Source organism: Lonchura striata, chromosome 5 (genome assembly GCF_046129695.1).
Source record: "Lonchura striata isolate bLonStr1 chromosome 5, bLonStr1.mat, whole genome shotgun sequence".
Classification (NCBI taxonomy): Eukaryota; Metazoa; Chordata; class Aves; order Passeriformes; family Estrildidae; genus Lonchura; species Lonchura striata.
The window spans coordinates 1,629,631-1,639,111 of NC_134607.1; the positions used below are offsets into that span (position 1 = coordinate 1,629,631).

At 51.0% G+C, this 9,481-nt stretch overlaps 1 long non-coding RNA gene across 1 annotated transcript; it reads left to right on the forward strand.

Moving 5' to 3' along the window:
• Positions 1-288: 288 nt before the first annotated feature.
• Positions 289-9,139, forward strand: LOC110474882 (uncharacterized). Its single transcript, XR_002466176.2, has 5 exons — positions 289-315; positions 4,638-4,728; positions 5,290-5,379; positions 7,405-7,530; positions 8,753-9,139. It is a non-coding gene; the product is annotated as an uncharacterized LOC110474882 (long non-coding RNA).
• The last annotated feature ends 342 nt before the right edge of the window (positions 9,140-9,481 follow it).

Here is a 9,481-nt window from a genome sequence, read left to right on the forward strand (position 1 = left end):
CTCATGTCAGGAGGTTTTCTCTTGCTTGCATTTTACATAACATATGCAGCATCTTCTGATTTGTAACACTGCTCTTTGTGATTTCCAGATCCACACTGACACATCTCTGAGGTTCATGCTGGAAAGGTTTCTGCAGCTAAATACAATCCTCACAGGTATGTGAAATTTTATGGAAAGCTTCCTTGTCCACTGGAAATGGAACTGATGTTTGCTTTTTCTTGATTTTCAGGGGTTAATTACACAACATTCCAGATCAATACACAAGACTGATCACCTGAAATTGGACACCTGAAACGCTCCCAAGCGCTGGGGCGGGTTGGTCACTTCTTAACCGACCTTCTGCTTTTTGGGGGGTTGAAACCAGAAACTTCAGGACACAGAAACTGTAGACCAGAAACTTTGCAGCAGAGCCAAGACAGGGCAGGATCTCTTCCATCAGTTCAGCAGCAGGTTCAGTGTGCAGGGCTTTTCCTTGTGTTTTCAAACACTGTGGGAAGAACCAGGGATGGGACAGCCGAGGTCAGAAGTTTGACTGTTTAGGGGGTACAGTTTGGCAGCATTTTGTACTTCAGGTGCCCTGGATTAGGAATCATTTGTGCACTGAATCTCTCCTGTCCTTTTTTAGGAAGGGATTGGAGGGGAATTTAAACATGAGGATTTGACAGCTAGAAATTGTTTGTGCAGCACTTTGTCCCAGGCTTGAACATGGTGTCACACCGAAGTTCATGGCCAAAAGTTTTGCTATGTTGGGTATTTAACAATCAGGATACTTCAGGCAGCTGAAAGCCAGGACAGCTTTGACAGCCCAGCTACAACAGTTGGTCAGAAGAGCGAACATCTCCAAAGTAATGAGTCCCGCAGGTCGGTCCCGGGGCGGGACGGCGGCGGGGGCTGCCCGGAGCCGGCGGAGGCGCGGCCGCCCCGGAGGCTCCGTGCGGTTCGGCCGCAGGTAAGGGAAGTTCGCGGGAGCCGCTCCGAGAGCGCTCGGAGCCGGCTGCGGCACCTCGGTGTCCCGGCGGGATGAGCCCCGCCGTGCCCTGCCCCGGCGGCTCCTCCTCTGCCGCCGCCATGGCCCGGGGCCCCGGCAGCGGGGCCGGAGCCGGCCCGGGGACGGGAGCGCCGCGTGTGCCCGGAGCGGGGCAGCGGGGAGGCTGCGCCGCCACATCCCCCAGCCTCTGTCCCCTGCCTGTCCCTGTGCCCGCCACATCCCCCAGCCTCTGTCCCCTGCATGTCCCTGTCCCTGTGCCCGCCACATCCCCCAGCCTCTGTCCCCTGCCTGTCCCTGTGCCCGCCACATCCCCCAGCCTCTGTCCCCTGCCTGTCCCTGTGCCCGCCACATCCCCCAGCCTCTGTCCCCTGCCTGTCCCTGTGCCCGCCACATCCCCCAGCCTCTGTCCCCTGCCTGTCCCTGTGCCCGTGCCACCTCCCGGCGCTTCCAGCACTCCCGACCTTCTGTGCCTTGTTTCTGTGCTGGACCTGACGTAACTTTTCGGGAAGTTTTGGGGAGAGGTTGACGTTCTCCTGTTTAATCTTTTCGGGCTCTGGTAGGAAGCTTCAGGCACTGGTGCTGTGAAACTGCAGTTATGAGTTTTATCTAGAGCTAACAAATGTGGTTTGATTTAAGGCCTGGGGTTCTTACATCCTGTAATTATTTTCCCGAGGTCTGTTTCTGTTGGAGCCGTGACTCCCAACAGCTGCAGTCGCTGTTCTTGCTCAGGCCGGAGCTGGGTGCAGCTGGAGCTGTGAAAAGGCGCTTTGCACCTCCGAGCTGTTTCTGGGGGAAGGGGCGCTTTGGTGTGCGAGGCTGGGCTGGGCTGTAACACGTGTGTGCTCCCTCGTGTGAGTGAGGAGCACCAGGAAGAGTTTCAGGCCGGGCTCGGCTGTGCCTGAGCCTTCAGAGGCTCTGCAGCTCTCCGCCTTCTGGCCCGGGCACAGCCGCTGCCCGCAGCCCGTGTGTAGCTCTGTGCGACTGCACTGGCAGCACATTGAGCAATGAAAGTGTCGCTGCATTCCAAAAATAAACAGCAGAAACGGGGCACGGAGTGGGAATATTCTCCATGCTTACACCGTGGAGCTTTGGGGAGGAAGATGTCCCAGTGTCAGCTTGGGGTTTATTGCCTCTATTAAAGGGAGCAGCTGTGTCTTGAGGATTTACTTTTGTGAAGGATGTAAGTAGAGGTTTCAGTAAAACTGGTGTCTCAGTGAGGCAGCATGGCAGGTTGGTTTGAGAAGCATTCTGGAAAGCAGAAATCTGCTTGAACTCTCAGTTCCAAGTGCAGCAAAGATTTTGGCCTCTTAATTTCTTCACATCACTAAGAAATGAGGAGCCAGAACACTCCCTTGAGCTTAGTACCCATCCCAGTGGAGTTTAGGATTTAGCACAGCTTCTTGAGAAGCTGTATCAGAGATCAGCTGCTGGCAGTGACAATGACTGTCAGTGGAGTGCTGTGGTGCTCACACATGAGGATTGATGTTCCCATGCCAGGAGGGTGAAGTTGTTGGTGTTTCTCTCCTCCCTGAAGGGAGCTCCACCTGTTCACCTGGCTGTGAGGGGGGCTCTGAGGAGCAGGTTCCCTCTTTGGCAGCCCATCTCCTGCCTTGAGCCCTGGGATTTCATCCATGTGCTGCATCTGGTGCAAGAGTTGTGCTGAGGAATGCTGAAGTTGGTTTGTCCTGTGCACTTTGTCTGCAGCAGGTCCAGGCTCTGCTTGCCCCTGACACACGGGGTGGAGCACCTTGAAACCAGGGCTGTCCCATGGGGCAGGGATCCATGGTGAAAATCATCTTTTTCCTCTTAGCTGCAAGTCACGTTTCCTTTCTGGGTTGTGCTGCCAGGGCAGTGTGACACACGCTGCAGGAATGAGAAGGTGCCGCTGGAAATGGCAGTGGAGGTGCTTGGGGAGGCTTTGCCTGTGACCCCTGGCTGCAGGAGGTAATTGTTGGCATTCCTGGCATGACGGCCATTCCCGGGAGACTGAGGCTCCCAGGTGGTGCTGCCGGCCTGGCTCGTCCCGTTGGTCCCTGGAGATGAGCAGGACAAAGTCTGGTCACTGCTCAGTGCCCAGCTCAGGGTGGCCTGAGGACAGGCAGAGCTGTGTGTGATGAGCTGCTCGGTGCAGCGTCCTTTAGGAGGTTTAGTCTCTTTAATCCACCCAGGTGGGGCTCCTGCGATGTTCCTTTCCCCACCTGGAGGAACACTTTCAGTGAAGTGGAAATCCTTCCCCTGCAGAGCTTTGAAACCAGCGAAGGTTTAGTCACTTTCTTGTGCTGCGATTGCATCAAACCAGGCCTTTGGCTTGCTGAGCACAGGGGAGCTGTGTGAACTCCTTTGAGGAACTGACTGATTTTCTTTGTTGCGCTTTGTGTGTGTTTTTCTGGGAAGGTGGAGGCAGCACAGAGAGGAGACCAGATCCCCAATCTGGGACAGATGTTCCAAAAACATATTCCTGACTCCCTAGGTGGTTCAAAAGGAGTGCAAAAACCCCAGAATGCCTCCTCTGACTGGGGAGTCTGCTGTTTTGCAGTAAAAAGGAGGAGCCAAATATTAGGCAGGATTTAGGTGGGTGATAAAGCATCCTGTGGTGTGAGGGGTGGTCAGTAAAGCTCCTGTCCCACTGCTGAATTTGCATGCCCTTCCTCAAGGAGGTGCTGGTAACTTTTGCCTCAGCTGGTAAATGGTGATGTGCAAGTGAGGTTGGTGTATCTGAGACAGCTTCTTCTTGTATTTACCCTGGTGACTGTCAGGGCTTCAAAGCAGGTTATGTGGCTGCTTTAAAGTGTGCAATTATGATCTGGCCCATTTCTGCCTGGCCAAACCACATCTCTAAACTTACAGAAGGAAGGAACAGGTTTATTGGAAGGTTCAGGCAAGTTTTGTTTTGTTCACTCCTCTTGAGTGGAATATGTACATGCAGCTGTCCATTCAGGATACATAAAACCACTTAATACCTTCATAACTAAAACTGCTTAATACCTTCCTGTACTTGTCTTTGTACGTGTACTTCCTCTACACATTCTCTGTCTGTGCTGACAGAGCTGATACTTCTGAAGAGGGCTCCTCACCAGAGCTGCTGGCTGGGGGGAATTGTTTGTGGTGAGGTGAGGACGCTCCTATTCCCTTCTCTGCCTCATTAAGCAGTGCAAGTTGTGTCAAGGAGCAGCACCAGAGGCCACTTCAGTAGTCTCTGGCTTGTGGTGTTTGAGGGGAGATAAAAATAACAAACCCAGTGACTTTAAGCAGTACTTTGCTTATATTTTGATGGTAATCCCTGTTCCAGCAGGCACAGAGTTGTAACTCTTGGATGAGTAAAATCCCCTTGCCACATGGTACCTGTGCACAAAAGGCTCTGAGGTCAGGTGTGCTGATGCAAAAGTTAGTTTGCACTTGCATCTCTCTTTATAGGCTTTTCCCCTAAGTATTAGTGAAGAACTGAAGGCTGAGACTGGAGCTGGCTGCTGCAGCATCTGAACTCCAAAGTGGAGAACTCTGTGCTGCCAGCCAGCTGTCAAATTGTGTCACAGATGGGAAAAATCTGATAACCACTACTGTGAATCAGCATCTTTGAAATCCGGCAGTTCTCATGGCTCCAAGTGCGATGGATGTGGGAGAACAACTTTGCTTTCTTGCTTTGTTTCAGACACATCAAAACAAGAAGGTATTATGGTCTGGTCTTCCCTGCCTCATCTCAGACTGATCAGGACTGAAGCAAAAGCATAGGGAAAAACAGGGTATGTTTTATATGTCAGTGTAGAATTAACCCCAGATAGTTCATGGGTGCTGCAGTGGTTGTGAAGGGAGACACAGCAGACACAATTTATGGTTGGTAACAGAAAAATAACTGTAAAAATAACTGTAAAAGTATACAAACTGCCAAACAACCAAACCTGCAACCTCCTCATTCTCAAATCTTTGTATTGTTGTGCTCTGTTACAGAGGACAGAAAGAAGAACACACATACATGTACCCAGTCAGCACCAGAATCTGTTTTGGGGGATGAGGGAGGGCAGTTCCTTTCCTTGGTCCTTTGGGAGGCAGAGGGTGTGGGAACAGGAGCTTTGCCCATTGCCTTGGGGGAGTCCCTGATGTCCCAAAGCCCCACAGGGCACATGTTTGTGGTTTAACATCCCAAGGATGTTAAGAGGAGATGCCAAGCGAGGAAGGGGAATGGGCCATGGAGCAGGGATGGTTCCCAGCAGAGGGGTGACCATCCAGAGGGTCCCACCAGCCCATCCCTGCTGCCCAGGCTGGGGATGAGCAGGTTGTTGACTGTCCCTGTGTTTGCTCCACAGGATGAAGAAGCCAGTCCTGCTGAGGAAGATGAGGAGATGTGGAAGGATGGAGACAGCAGCCACCAAAGGCTGGGGAAGGCACAGAGCCAGGTGGGAGATGTTGCCTGCCAAGGAGAGGAACTTGTCTGTCCCATTGGAATTTGGGTTGTGGGGCCAATGGAACAAAGGGGTTGAGCTCATTTTCTTACTCAGGTTCTCATGTGCCTTGAAGAGATTTGTATAAAGGTCATTATCCCTGATGGAATCTCTGAACAACAGGGGTTGAAGCTTTCTGAAGTAGCCCAAACCTGTCTGCACTTAGCCAAATGCAGCCCCTGTTCTTGTGTACAGTTGGAATGAGACCTCAGCTGTTGTTACTTGCCAGCTCCCAAACTGTGTAGCTGAGAGTCTGCAGCCCTGAAGGGCCAGGCTGTGGTTAAACAGCCTGAGGTAGCAGAGAGCTGGAGTCATTTCCTAGCAGGGAACTTGATTTGGAAGTTGCATTCCAAACTTTTGTCCACGTTTATTTTATCTCCCACATGGAGTTGCCTAAAGAAGCTGAGGTGGGGTGTTCCTAACAAAAGAACATCCAGATGCATTGGTCCTAAATGCACCTCCACTCATACTTGAAATTCAAGTATGAGTGGAGGTGCCTTTAGGACACTTCCTATTCTGTAGCATATGAATAGAATTTAAGTGGAGTATCCAAATCCTGACTAGCTTGTATGAACTCTGCAAGTGTTTTACAGACAGGGAGAGAGACAAGAGTTTGGAGTCTCTCCCCTAAACTGGCTGCTGGTTTCTTTGACCAGGAATAGGAATGACTGTGTATTCCCTGGGGCTGTCCTTATGGAGAAAGGTCTATTTATCTGCCCTGGCTTTAATCAGGAAATGATGGAAACTGATTTCATTGAAATGCCAGGGGTGCCAAATGCTTTCCCCAGACAGAGCTCAGAGCCAGCCCTGAGAAAAGGGGTTTAATGCCCATTTTCCCAATCCCTTGAGGCAGCAGCACTGGAGCACTTGCACCCAAACATGACCAAGGCACTAAGTACTGGCAGGAGGCAAATCCAGGGATTGGACAGTAGGAGTTTGCACCACTCCTGTGATCCCAGACCTGGAGCTGTGCTTTAGAACTCCCAGGAGATGCTGTCTCACTCAAACCTCATTTAAAGCCCAGCATCACTCCTGCTTCCTTGGAATTATTGTTGCTTCCATTACTGCTCTATCACAATATCATTATGATTATTATTGTGAATTCCCACTCTTTCTTCTTGCTTCCCAGGGGTGGTGCTTTAGGAAAGCCCCTCCAGCCTGGGAAGGTGCTTTTGGCTCTGGACACATTCCCAGTTCCTGGGGCCAGCAGGGCCTGTGCTGTCCCCAGCAGATGAGGCAGAGGTGCCTTCCCTCCCTCTGGCATCTCTGGGGGTCTGAGGGTGTTCTTTGTCATTCCAGGGCAGAGTAAGCTCTGGTCCCACTAAAAGCAGGAGGAATCATTTTATCCTTGTTTTTGTACACATATTTTGTGTTTTCTCTCTTTTGCTGACACTGTGGTGGTGAAGCAGCAGCTCCCAACCTTGTCAGTGCTGCTCCCTGGAATAGTTTATATTTGTAGAACAGTGAATTCCCTGCTGGAATCCCAGTCACAGCCCCCCAGATCAATGTGCAGTTTAAGGTCTTACAACCTGACCTGGACAATTTCCTGTCTCCAGACAGGGAAAACTCAGCCTGGATTGAAGCCAGAATCCAGAATGGGGGAAAGTGAGGCAGCACGTTCAGCCCAGGCTGGGGTTGGCATAGGGGGTGATCCCTGTTGGATGGCACCCATGTGGAACAGATCCTTCCCCTCCTTTGTCCAAAGTCCAATGGCAAAGCATGGAATAACTCACAAGGAGGGCCTGGAATGAAAATGGGCCTGTTGAAATTAGGCAAAGAATGCAATGAGAAAAAATGGGCATCCTTTTGTGTATGAAAAAAATGTAGGGAAAAAATATTGGAAAACAGCACTTTTATTTGGTGCCACCTCTCATTTTTTATGGATAAAACCCCATGGTGAGCAATCAGAACAGAAGTGGGAAAACCAGGAGCCTTTGCCTTCTACAGCAGACTTAACTTCCATTTTCTCTTCTCTTTCAGGACAGGAAAAAGCACTTAACTCATCCCATCTTTGCCCAGAGCTTTGGTGTTTGAGCAGCCAAACCCAACAAGCTCCAGAACTGCTGGCCTGCACTGGAGGGCCCCAGGTCCTGCCCATGGTGTGGGGTGAGTCTCCAGCTGTCCCCAGAGTGTCCCAAATGCAGAGGGATCTGCCCTGGTCCCTGCAGTCCCCAAGGCCTGGGACACAGCCCTTGTCACAGCCCTTGTTTTGACAGGCCCCTGTCCAAAGCGGCCTTTGGCTCCTTGTCAGGAACGTGGTGGCAGCCCCGGGGCAGGTGGGAGCTGAGAACTGGGGCAGTGTTTGAGCCTCAGCCAGGGCAGGGCAGGGTTTATCTGAGTTTCAGCAGGATCAGGGGGGCAGATGCTGCATTTTGTGTATCCTGGGAGTTTCTGTCCCCCCTGGAGATTTCCTGCTGGGATGTGGCAGCACAGGGAGCAGAATTAAACCTGCCCCTCCCTCCCCTGGGCATTGCTGGCCTTTATACCTCTGCTGTGACATCAGACCAAGGGAATTTGCTACTGCCACCCCAGCTGGGGGCTGTGTCCTCCTGGCAGCCCTTGCCATCCCCACACACAAGCTCCAGAGGTGCCTCTGTGCCCTGTTGGGAGTGTTTGCTGGGAATGTGCCCCATCCCTGGAGGATCCTTTTTTCCCAGAGTGGCCAGACAGAGCTTTTGGGCTCGTCAGCTTCAGACTTTGAAGGCAGAAGTCACTGAAAGGGAGGAGGACAAGGAGGTTTGTCAGAGTGGTGCTGCCACACCCCACCTGACAGTCTGTGCTTCGTGTGTGAGGTCATTGTGGATTTGCACTGCAGGGAATGAATGTCCCCTTCCCAGTTCAGCCCAGCAGATCCCAAGGGCTCTTCCAGGAATATTTATCCTTTACTTCCCTTTGTGACAACTTAATCCCCACCCTGCCATGAGCAATTCCTTAATTTCTCCTGGAGAAAACTTCATGGCAGAGGCAGTTTGCAAAGGAGCCCAGAGTTGTGTTTGGAGCAGAGGATGCTGAGAGCTTCACCTGCCTGTGCTGCCCAGCCTGGCACTATCCTCATGGAACAGCCTGGGCACATGGGATTAGATGGAGCAAAATCCCTTCATGGAAGAGGTTTTCTCCTGTGCAGAGCAGGCAGGGGGCAGGAAATGAACTCTGGAAATCATCAGATTTTCCCCAGAAAGCACCACTCACCTCATCCTGAATGACATGACCTGTGCCCACTGCTCAGGATTCACCCACCCAAAATCAAGAGCAAAAATTGGTTTGGGTTTCAGGGCTTGAAATAACTCTGAAACAGAATAAATCACCTTTTTCTTCTTCTTTCTTTCAGATGCTGGACTTACATCTGCGGACATGTGCTCAGCTCTCACTGCAGGGAACCGTCAGGCCTTGATGGTTGTGAGTCCATGTTCTTCTCACTGGAGAATTGGAAATAATTATGAATTAATTGCAGAAGAGTTTTCTCAAAGCTTTCCCCTTTCTCCCAGCATGTGGAACAAGGGCAGAGAGGAGGAGCAGAAGAGCAGCCTGGGGCTTGAGAGAGGCACTGTAGGCAAAGGGACCTCCCTGGTGCCACCAGGGCACCTGTGGGGAACTAAATGGACACTGAGGGCAAAGTAGAGGCAATTGCTGGCAGAGCTGGGGGAAGATCTGAGTTCAGCTACAGGGAATAAGCATGGGGATAATTTTGAGGAAAAGCTGAGGTGATGTTTATGGGAGAGAAGGAGTCAATATTTTACAGGAAGGAAAATTTTGGAGGTAAAATTTGATGTAATCTGTAGGGGACAGAATGGATGTTTTGGGGTAAAAATGAGGTACTCAGAATGGATCGGTGGGGAAAATTCTGGAGGCACAACCTGACCAAATCTCTAGAGCATAAAACAAACATTTTGAGGGAAAAATGAGGTGATGAGCAGCTAGTGTGTAAGGAAAATTTGGGGGTTAAATCTGAGATAATCTATAGGGGAGAGCACAAACATAGTAGGGTAATATGAGGGAATCAGTTATGGGCAGGTAGGGAAATTTTGGGGGGTAAAAATAATAAGAAATTATCTGTAGT